Source organism: Macadamia integrifolia, chromosome 2, assembly GCF_013358625.1.
Source record: "Macadamia integrifolia cultivar HAES 741 chromosome 2, SCU_Mint_v3, whole genome shotgun sequence".
In the NCBI taxonomy this organism is placed as follows: domain Eukaryota; kingdom Viridiplantae; phylum Streptophyta; class Magnoliopsida; order Proteales; family Proteaceae; genus Macadamia; species Macadamia integrifolia.
In genome coordinates this window covers 29,764,054-29,772,382 of record NC_056558.1, presented here as the reverse complement: position 1 = coordinate 29,772,382, position 8,329 = coordinate 29,764,054, and the positions used below count along the sequence as shown (strand labels likewise).

The 8,329-nt window shown below is 41.7% G+C and overlaps 1 protein-coding gene across 3 annotated transcripts in view; it reads right to left on the bottom strand.

Moving 5' to 3' along the window:
* Positions 1 to 525, bottom strand: part of LOC122092555 (mediator-associated protein 2-like) — a 15,620-nt gene extending 15,095 nt beyond the window's left edge. The window contains exon 1 of one of the 3 annotated variants that reach the window (XM_042662825.1): positions 287 to 525. The gene's annotated coding sequence lies outside the window, so the exon portion shown is untranslated. The remainder of the gene's footprint in view (positions 1 to 286) is intronic. The other 2 variants (XM_042662826.1, XM_042662827.1) reach the window with 2 other exon arrangements.
* Positions 526 to 8,329: the final 7,804 nt, after the last annotated feature.

Sequence of the window (8,329 nt, the reverse complement as noted above, 5' to 3'; positions counted from 1 at the left end):
TTTTTTTTTTTTTATTTGGGGTTGAACAAGATAGCAGGAAGAAAGAGCGACAGAGAGAGAGAGAGAAACTCAGGAATAACCAATTTTTCTAAAAAGGGGAAAAGGAAGAATAACAGGAAAAACAAATCCACTGTCCATAAAGATTCAGAAATCTCCAAAAGGTAAAACAGGAAAAGGAAATCGCCACTGCAATCAATCAAAACTCAATCGAAAAAGTAGTTCGAGCGAGATTGTGAGAGAGCGAGAGAGCGAGAGAGCGAGAGAGCGAGAGAGAGAGAGACAATACCTGTTGCAGGGAAGCGGCGACCGACCTGCGACCGAGAGAGTGGCAGGGAAGCGGCGACCGAGAGAGAGGCCGTTGCAGGGAAGCGGCGACCGAGAGAGAGCGACCGTTGCAGGGAAGCGGCGACCGAGAGCGTGAGAACCTGTTGCAGGGAAGCGACGGATTTGGGGGTTTTTGATCGTGAGTTGCAGAAAAGGGGTTGTGGGGTTTTGAATGGTTTTTGTTTTTTAAGTTTGTAAAAGATTAGAAAAGTAACTGTTTTGCATTCCATGTATTATAGTCATTCTTTTTCATTGGTTCATTTCGGGGGAATACAAAAATGAATCGAACGTGCCAAATATATTTCTGTTCTATTTATATTCCCGTAGAATAGAAGAACACTAGAAACATTCTCCCAGAGTGTTATCAAACGGCCCCTTAGCAATTAACAATAATAACTTCAAAAAAAAAAAAAAATGGCGATCGATTTATGTGTACAACGTCATAAATCGTCGTCGGGGACGATTTGGCAACGCCATACGACCCTTGGCGGTCGATTAATGAAGGTGACACTAATCGGTCCACCGATTTGCCCTCTCCAAAACGTCGGACGTCTTGGCAATGCCGTAACAACTATGCAAATGGTAATTCGATATAATGAGGCTTGATGGGGGTGGATTGATCATGTTTTGAGGAAAGATGGAACATTTCTTATAATGATTGTGACATTTCCCTTATAATGAAATGCATTCTAATTTTGAAATGTAAATTTACATAGTAATGGATGGAGATGATGGTAACTATGAGGCTTATGAAAGGCACAAGAAAGTAATTATATTTGTGGCTAATTTTGTCGTTATAGCAGTGGAATAGTATAAGAAACTTTCCTAAGTAAACAACCTTATCATAATGAGCCTTGCCATGGCTTTGAGACACAGCGAATCGTGGGAGGTACTAGCAAGACATGTCGAGGCATGATAAGAATGAGCAGGAAAAGCATTGTATAACTTATGTCATATGATACGAGAGAGTGGTCTTTTGTATGACAGTAATACTGTTCATGTGGAACAACTGGTTATATTTTTGTACACATTTGGTCATAATGTTAAAAATCGTGTCCTCTTACATCATTTTGGGCAGAATAGATGAACCCAAAACTCCAGCCTCTCTCTACAACCCCTCCTCACCCTCTTCTCTCTAAATCTTACACTTCAACTTCGATGGAAGAAAGCGGGAATGAATTAAATGACGAACAAAACCAATACCCTCAGATCACCTTCAACCATGGCCAGAGGTGTTTCCAAGACCTCCCTTTCATGCTTCGTCTTCTCATGCACGAAGAATCAAATGAGGGTATTGATTTGGACCCTTTCATTTATGCACCATCTTAGACCAAATACTCAACCTATAGTTGCTAGACCTCCCTCCTAACAAACCCTAGTTCCTAAAATAGGGGGACGAAAAAACTCCAAATTTTCTCCACAGAAATAAGCCCTTTTGTATCTTTGAAAAAAACCTAAATTTCCAACATGTAATCTGCAAGATGGAGAGAGATAGAGAGAGGAGCAAAAGGGTCGAGAAAAATACCTTGAAGGTGATTTGAGGAGTCACCGCTGGCTTCCTTTGTCGGTGGGAAGGTTTTCGATAGAGTTGGGCAGAGCGAGTAGTGATGGAGTCTCTGGTTTCCCGATTTTTGTTATTCTTCAAAGGATTACCCCTTTTATACTAAGGTCTAAAAAAGTCTATCAGATATGAATTAACTATTGAGATAATAAATAGTCTATGAGAATTAGTGATTCTTTGGAAGTATGTGCCTCCCTAATGAATGTTAGTGGAACCAAACAAATCATAGAAAGAATTGTGATTCTACATAAAGTAAATCCTTAGATTTACACAATCAAAGACACCCCTAATATCAAAACATATCTCCTTTGTTCCCACATCATCCCCTTTCTTATCTCTTTCTTCTCTGGCAAACAGGCGAACAACAAATTGCGACTGTGACCTTCTACAAGTATCACCATCTCCTTTGCAGTAGAATCTATCGGTGATGAGAAGTGTTGTGAGTGATTTTGTGGCAGGCGGTGACCTTCCACAAGTCTCAAAAGTGGTTGCCCAGGGATTTTCAATGATGACTTTCTTCGTAGGAGAAATATTTGATGTTTACACTTTTCGATCTGAACTTGGTCTGGCCATCACCGATGGATGCTCAGTTGCCAATGGCATTCGATCCATCGGAAGAGGCAGTCGGTCTTTCGTTGGGTCATATGCATACTGTGACACTCTCTGTCTAACATGCATTGGGTCACATGCATACTATGATATTTCGTGTCTAGCATGTGCTGCTTTTAAGCCCATTACGACTCTATCTCTCTATCGTGAATGAGAAATTTGCACTTGTTAGTGAAAGTTGTGTTTACAACTGTATGTCTAGGGAAGTTATTGATTTTGCCCATCCCCTATCTTCGAAGGTCCTGAAACCTTGTGTAACTCATGTCTTATATCTGAATGAATTGACGTTTACCAAAAAAAAAAAAAAAAACAACAACAACAAATTGCAACTTGTGAACAACTCAACTCATCTCTTTCTTCTTCGGAGAAGTTCAAGGAGTAACCGACCCTAACTGGCTATATTCAAGCTGTGAGACTCGCTTTCTCAACTTCGAAAACTCATCCCCAACCTAAGAAAACCCCTTCGCCCTCTCATCTCTCTCTCAGATCCTCCATCAACTTTTCCTCTTCGAGAATTGTATAAACCAAAGCACCAACTGATTCCTTGAAATTCCCTCCTTCAGTGAGATTCTTAGGATAGATAAGTAATCTAAACCAATATGTTAAAACATTTCAGAAACATAAGAAATCCAAACTCCAAACTACCTCTAAAGCTTCTTTCGATAACCTAGATAAGGATTCCTTACAAAATTTCAGATAATTAAAAAAAATCTTAAATGCTAAATTCTCATCTAACAAGGCCTACTCAAGCCCACCTGGGAAAAGGTTTGGGGTGAGGATCGTCCCTTAGCAAGTGTTCAGCTCAGTAGCGTGTAATGAATCCCAAGTCACCACTTCAGTTTAGCCCCTAGTAAGTTATTAATTATGTCTTTTCATAATCCATCCCATAGTAAGGATTTTCCTCAGTTGTCCCAAAGATAGGGGGTGGCTAAGATCAAGAAGCCAAGTCATCCCCCGTTATTTTGGGTGTCCAACCTATCGCCTTAGTTTTCGTTGACCCACCCTGAGATCTCTCAAGTGGCCAAGTCAAACCTTAAGCCCATGGTATAAGCAAGTCCTTCGAGTGAAGCCTTGGTTCTCATTGAAAAGGGAAAACCTTGGAGGATTCAAAAAGTTCCGAGTCTGAGGAAGAAAGTAATCAGGGCTCGAGCTCCTTGGTTGAGCAACATAGTAAGGTTAGCTCCATCAGGAGCACCCTTATCGTGGCCGCTCTGAATGATATAATGGGGAGGTACGGGATAGGATAGGATATCATGCTCAAAGTGCCCAATAGGGAGGAGACAACCGAATCCTCTGATGGATCCAAGGTGTTCCTGTAGGAGGTCTCTTTCCAGAACGGATTTCGGTTTACTATTCTTGATGTTGTTTACTTAGTGTTGAGCCATTGGCATTTGCTACCAGAGTAACTGATGCCAAACTCATTGAGGATCATCATCGGGTTTGATGTTTGTATCGAAGCTGGACTGACCCGCTAGTGCAGCTGTCTTCGCCCACTTCTTCATTTGAAGAAATATAAGAATTTTGGCTCGTATTACTTCACTTGCCTAACAAGAAGAAGCCTTATGACACGATCAAGTTCTTTACGGGTGTGCCTTCCTTGGTGAAGAGGTGGAAGGGTCGATTCTTCTTGGTAGCTATGTCCGGTAGGGGTGTCAAACGGTCAGGCCTAGCCAGGCTTGACCACTTGGAAACCTTGAACCGTGAACACCTATTTAAGCAAACATGCCTAGCTTGAGAGGCATTGTATAGTTTATAATCGGCCAGATCAGTGTTGGGTTTTAATTGGATTGCCTTATATGGGCATTAACCGAGCTACAGACCTACTTAAGTCTAAATATGTCTACCCTAAAATTATTTTCATAAGTGGGTTGAAGGCCCATAAATATTCCATTTGAACATTAAATCACTATAGTTTTATACAAAAATCATCTCAATAGAAGGTGACGCAAATCTTTAATAAAGAAGAGAAATGATATGAGATTATGGTTGTTCTTTAATAAAGGGGGTCGGGCTCGGCAGGCTACAACGAATTTGTTCAAGTCGGGCGTATAATCTATCGGTTCGGTCAGGCACCTGGGAGCTACCTACCTACACCGTGAACGCCAGATTATAGACCCGTCAGGCTTGACCCCGACATATTTATTAATTGGGTCAATCCAGGTCGAGCCATAAACGTGTCTGGCTTAATTGGGCCTACCGATGTGGGCTTATAATTGACACCTCTAATGTTGGGAATCCCATTCAAGTATTTAGAATCGGCTCTCAAGAAGTTGAACCAAACCCCCACACTTGATGAGGAAGACTATAAAATGGTACAAATGTGCATCGACAGAGAGGTCGTGGACATCTGCGAGCTATAGGACGAAGCCTTCTTGCGTGAGTGGGAACTCAACAAGGGTGAGGATCCTCGGCCTTGGTCTCATTCTTTTCTACTGTTTTGTTTGGTTGTTTTTTGTTCATTTTTTTTCTTTTCTAATCATCATTTTCATTAGTTTTTTTTTTTATAGTGGAGGTGGAAATGGACAGAAGAAGCTCTCTATCGCCGGGACGGAGATGAGGAAGGAGGCATCGGCCAAGGAAAAGACAAAAGGGTTGCAGAGAAGGGCTGAGCACAAGGCATCTGAGACCCTCAAAAGGAGAAAGAGAAAGAGAAATGGTTAGAGAAGGAGAAGGAAAAACGAGAGAAAAAGAGAAGGAGAAGGAGAAGGGGAAGGGGCCTAAGGCTGACCCAAGGGACAAAGGTAAAGGCATTGCTGACCCCTCCGAGGTGAACCCCCTCCTTGCAGCTCAAGGAAGATGAGCGGAGAAGAAGACGGGAAGAAGAGAAGTCTTCTCCTCTCCCTATTGAGGTGAGGGATGGGTCATCACCTCTTCCTCCTCCAACTAAGTAGTTCCAACGTCAATTGGCACAGGCCATTCCTCAAGCCTAGAACTTTCCTTGAGAAGGAGTCATCCATTGCAGACAAGACTGTGCCTTAGCTCTGGAGCAAAAAGGGTTGGCTCTAGCCCAACATTGATGGTGTGAAGGCCCATAATGACGTTTTCTTTGCAAATGTTTATCAGAAGCTATCTGACGTGAGTAATTGGACCAAACCAACGTTTCATATATACATGTCATTTCTTTTCGTCTCATCATTTGACACTTGTAGGGATATAACTAGGCAGTAGAGGCGACCGTGAGGTTTGAGAGGGTTGTTCTTGAGAAGTGAAATATTGATGATGTCAACAGAGGCCTCCGTGGCAGCCTAGTGCAAGCCACAAGCATAGATGAAGCTGTTGGGAAGAAAGTGAGGGCCAAGGAGGTTAAGGTTGAAGCCGCTAAGAAGAAGGCAATGGAGCTGGAAGGAGAGGTCTTAGCCCAACTCCTCTAGGTTAGCTCCCTCACTAAGGAGAGGAAGAAAGTGCAAATGGAGAAGAAGGAGCTTCAAGATGAATTGAAGAAGAAAGAGGATACACACTAAGCCGACTTGAAAGCCTTGGAGGAGAAACACAAGGCCGAGCTAGAAGGGGCAGAAGAGCGTACTATGCAAGTGTTTCTCAACTCAAAGCAGTGTGAGGAGATGTTGATGAAGTTGAACATCGAATCCTTTAAGGGCATAGATGATACCTTGCAATATGTCCTCGGAAAGAACCAAGCCTATTACTTTTTTTGGCTTTTCCCACTACATCTCTCCTCCCGAGCTTACTGCAGGTGGTAGCGGAGCTAAGGATAAGGTGGATAAGGTTAAATAGGGAGAAAATGATGATCATCTATTTGTCGGGTGAGGAGCCCTTATACGTAACGTTCTTCTATTGGTCTCCTAAGGAAATTTCTTATCTTGATCTCTTGCTGCTACAGCTTACACAATGTTCTTCTCTTGATCTCTCGCTCCAGCGACCAAGTCTTACAAAGTCTTCGTCTTCTCTTTTTTCTTACTTTGTAGATTAATTTTATACGTCCGACCCATTAGGTAAAAAATCTTCATATAAGGATGTAATGGTCAAATTGTAAATGAAGGAAATTTTTGTGTTGAGTATTTGTATACTATTTTCTTTGTCTATCTTTTGTGCTTTTGATCTTTCATCTTTTTTCCTTGGCTCGTAAGGCTTTTGATGATGACCTACATGGTTGGTCTTTCTACCTTAGAACATAAGGTCTTGGGAGCCGAGCCATGGGATTAGTCTTTCTTCCTTATAATGTAAGGCCCGGGGTGCTAACCGTGGGCTTGGTATTTTTGCCTTACAATGTAAGGTCTTGGGTGCCGACCTGTGGGTCGGTCTTTTTGCCTTAGAATGTAAGGTCTTGGGTGCCAACCCGTAGGGTCGGTCTTTCTGCCTTAGAACATAAGGTCTTTAGTGATTGAGTGAGTCCAAATTAATGCTAGTAAACTTTTTCATTAATGTTTTTATTTTGAAATTTCAACTACATAGTAGAATTTAATTGGAATCTTCTAAATGGCTTAACATCTTCAACTAATAAAAAACCATAAAGTTGTAAGGATCTCCTGATAGAATTCTTAGAGATTCTTCTAATTTCATGCTCTAGGTATGACCTCCCCCCTGAGTCTTTAAGTCATATGTTTTGGGTTGGACCACTTTGGAGACTATATATGGTCTTTCCTAGTTCAAGTTCAACATAATGACATTCCTCAGGTCGGGCCATTTGCTTTTGTCAGGACGAGGTCTCAAGGTTAGAATGCACTCATTTTCAAACTTGTGTTGTAGTACTTAGTTGTACGCTACTTGTAGGCTTCGTTCATCCTGAAATCTCTTTCCCTTATGAAAGTCGATGCTGTATATTTCGTAGAAACTTTTAAAGGCAAGGTTTTCAAATTGTCTACCATTGTCAGTTAACAAGGCCTTAGGCAAGTCTAACTAGTAATCACATCATCTTAGACGAACTTTTTCACATTCTTCTCTGTAATCCTGGCCAAGGGTCGAGCCTCTACCCATTTGGTAAAGTAGTCGATGGCCACGATAATGAACTTTACACCTCTTTTTCCCAGTGTGAATTGGCATAGGTTGTCCATCACCCACATTGCGAAACACAACACTGAGGTCAGCTCCGTCGCAAGGTTGTGGGACAGTGGAGGAAACATCTAACACTTAAAACACAACCTAATGAATCACATTGCAACCTCCTGCATCTTGGGCCAGTGGTAACCCTGTCGCACGAATTTGTAGGCCAGAGCTCGACCACCCTTGTGATTTTTGCAAATCCCTTAGTGGACTTCTTGTAAGGCATACTTTGCATTGGTAGGGTTGAGGCACGTCAGTATTGGACCTGCGACCAAAGAGACCTGATCGGGTCATAATTATTCATAAGATTTTTATTTAACTATTAATTTTAATTGAATGTTTATAATTAATTTAACTACATATTGTGATTTTCTATGATTGTAGGGTTTCAAGGGTAGAATCAATTTTTTCAAGAGAAGAAGAGGAAAAAAAGTTGAAGAAAAAAAGCACATGTTTCTCTCTTTCTCTCTCCTACTTTCTCTCATCCTTCTCCCCTTTTCCTACTATCTTCTATCTTTTTTTCACCCATTGTCCAAATCAGGATAGGATTCCTTTTTATCCTAAAGTTTTCCTCTTCTACTATCTCTCTATCGTTCTCTCTCCCTATTCTTTCTCTATCTCCCACTGAATCCCTCTTTCTCTCCCATCTCACACATGCTTCCCTTTCCATATCCATCTATCCCTCACAGTTCCCTCTCTCTTATATTTTCTCTCTTTGTCTTAAACTCTCCCCCCCATCTCACCGAATCCATCTCCCTCTCTGTCCTCGTTGCTCTCATCTCACACATGCCCCCCTTTCTTTGTTTTTCTCTCCTAGACCGAGTCCATCTCTCTCTC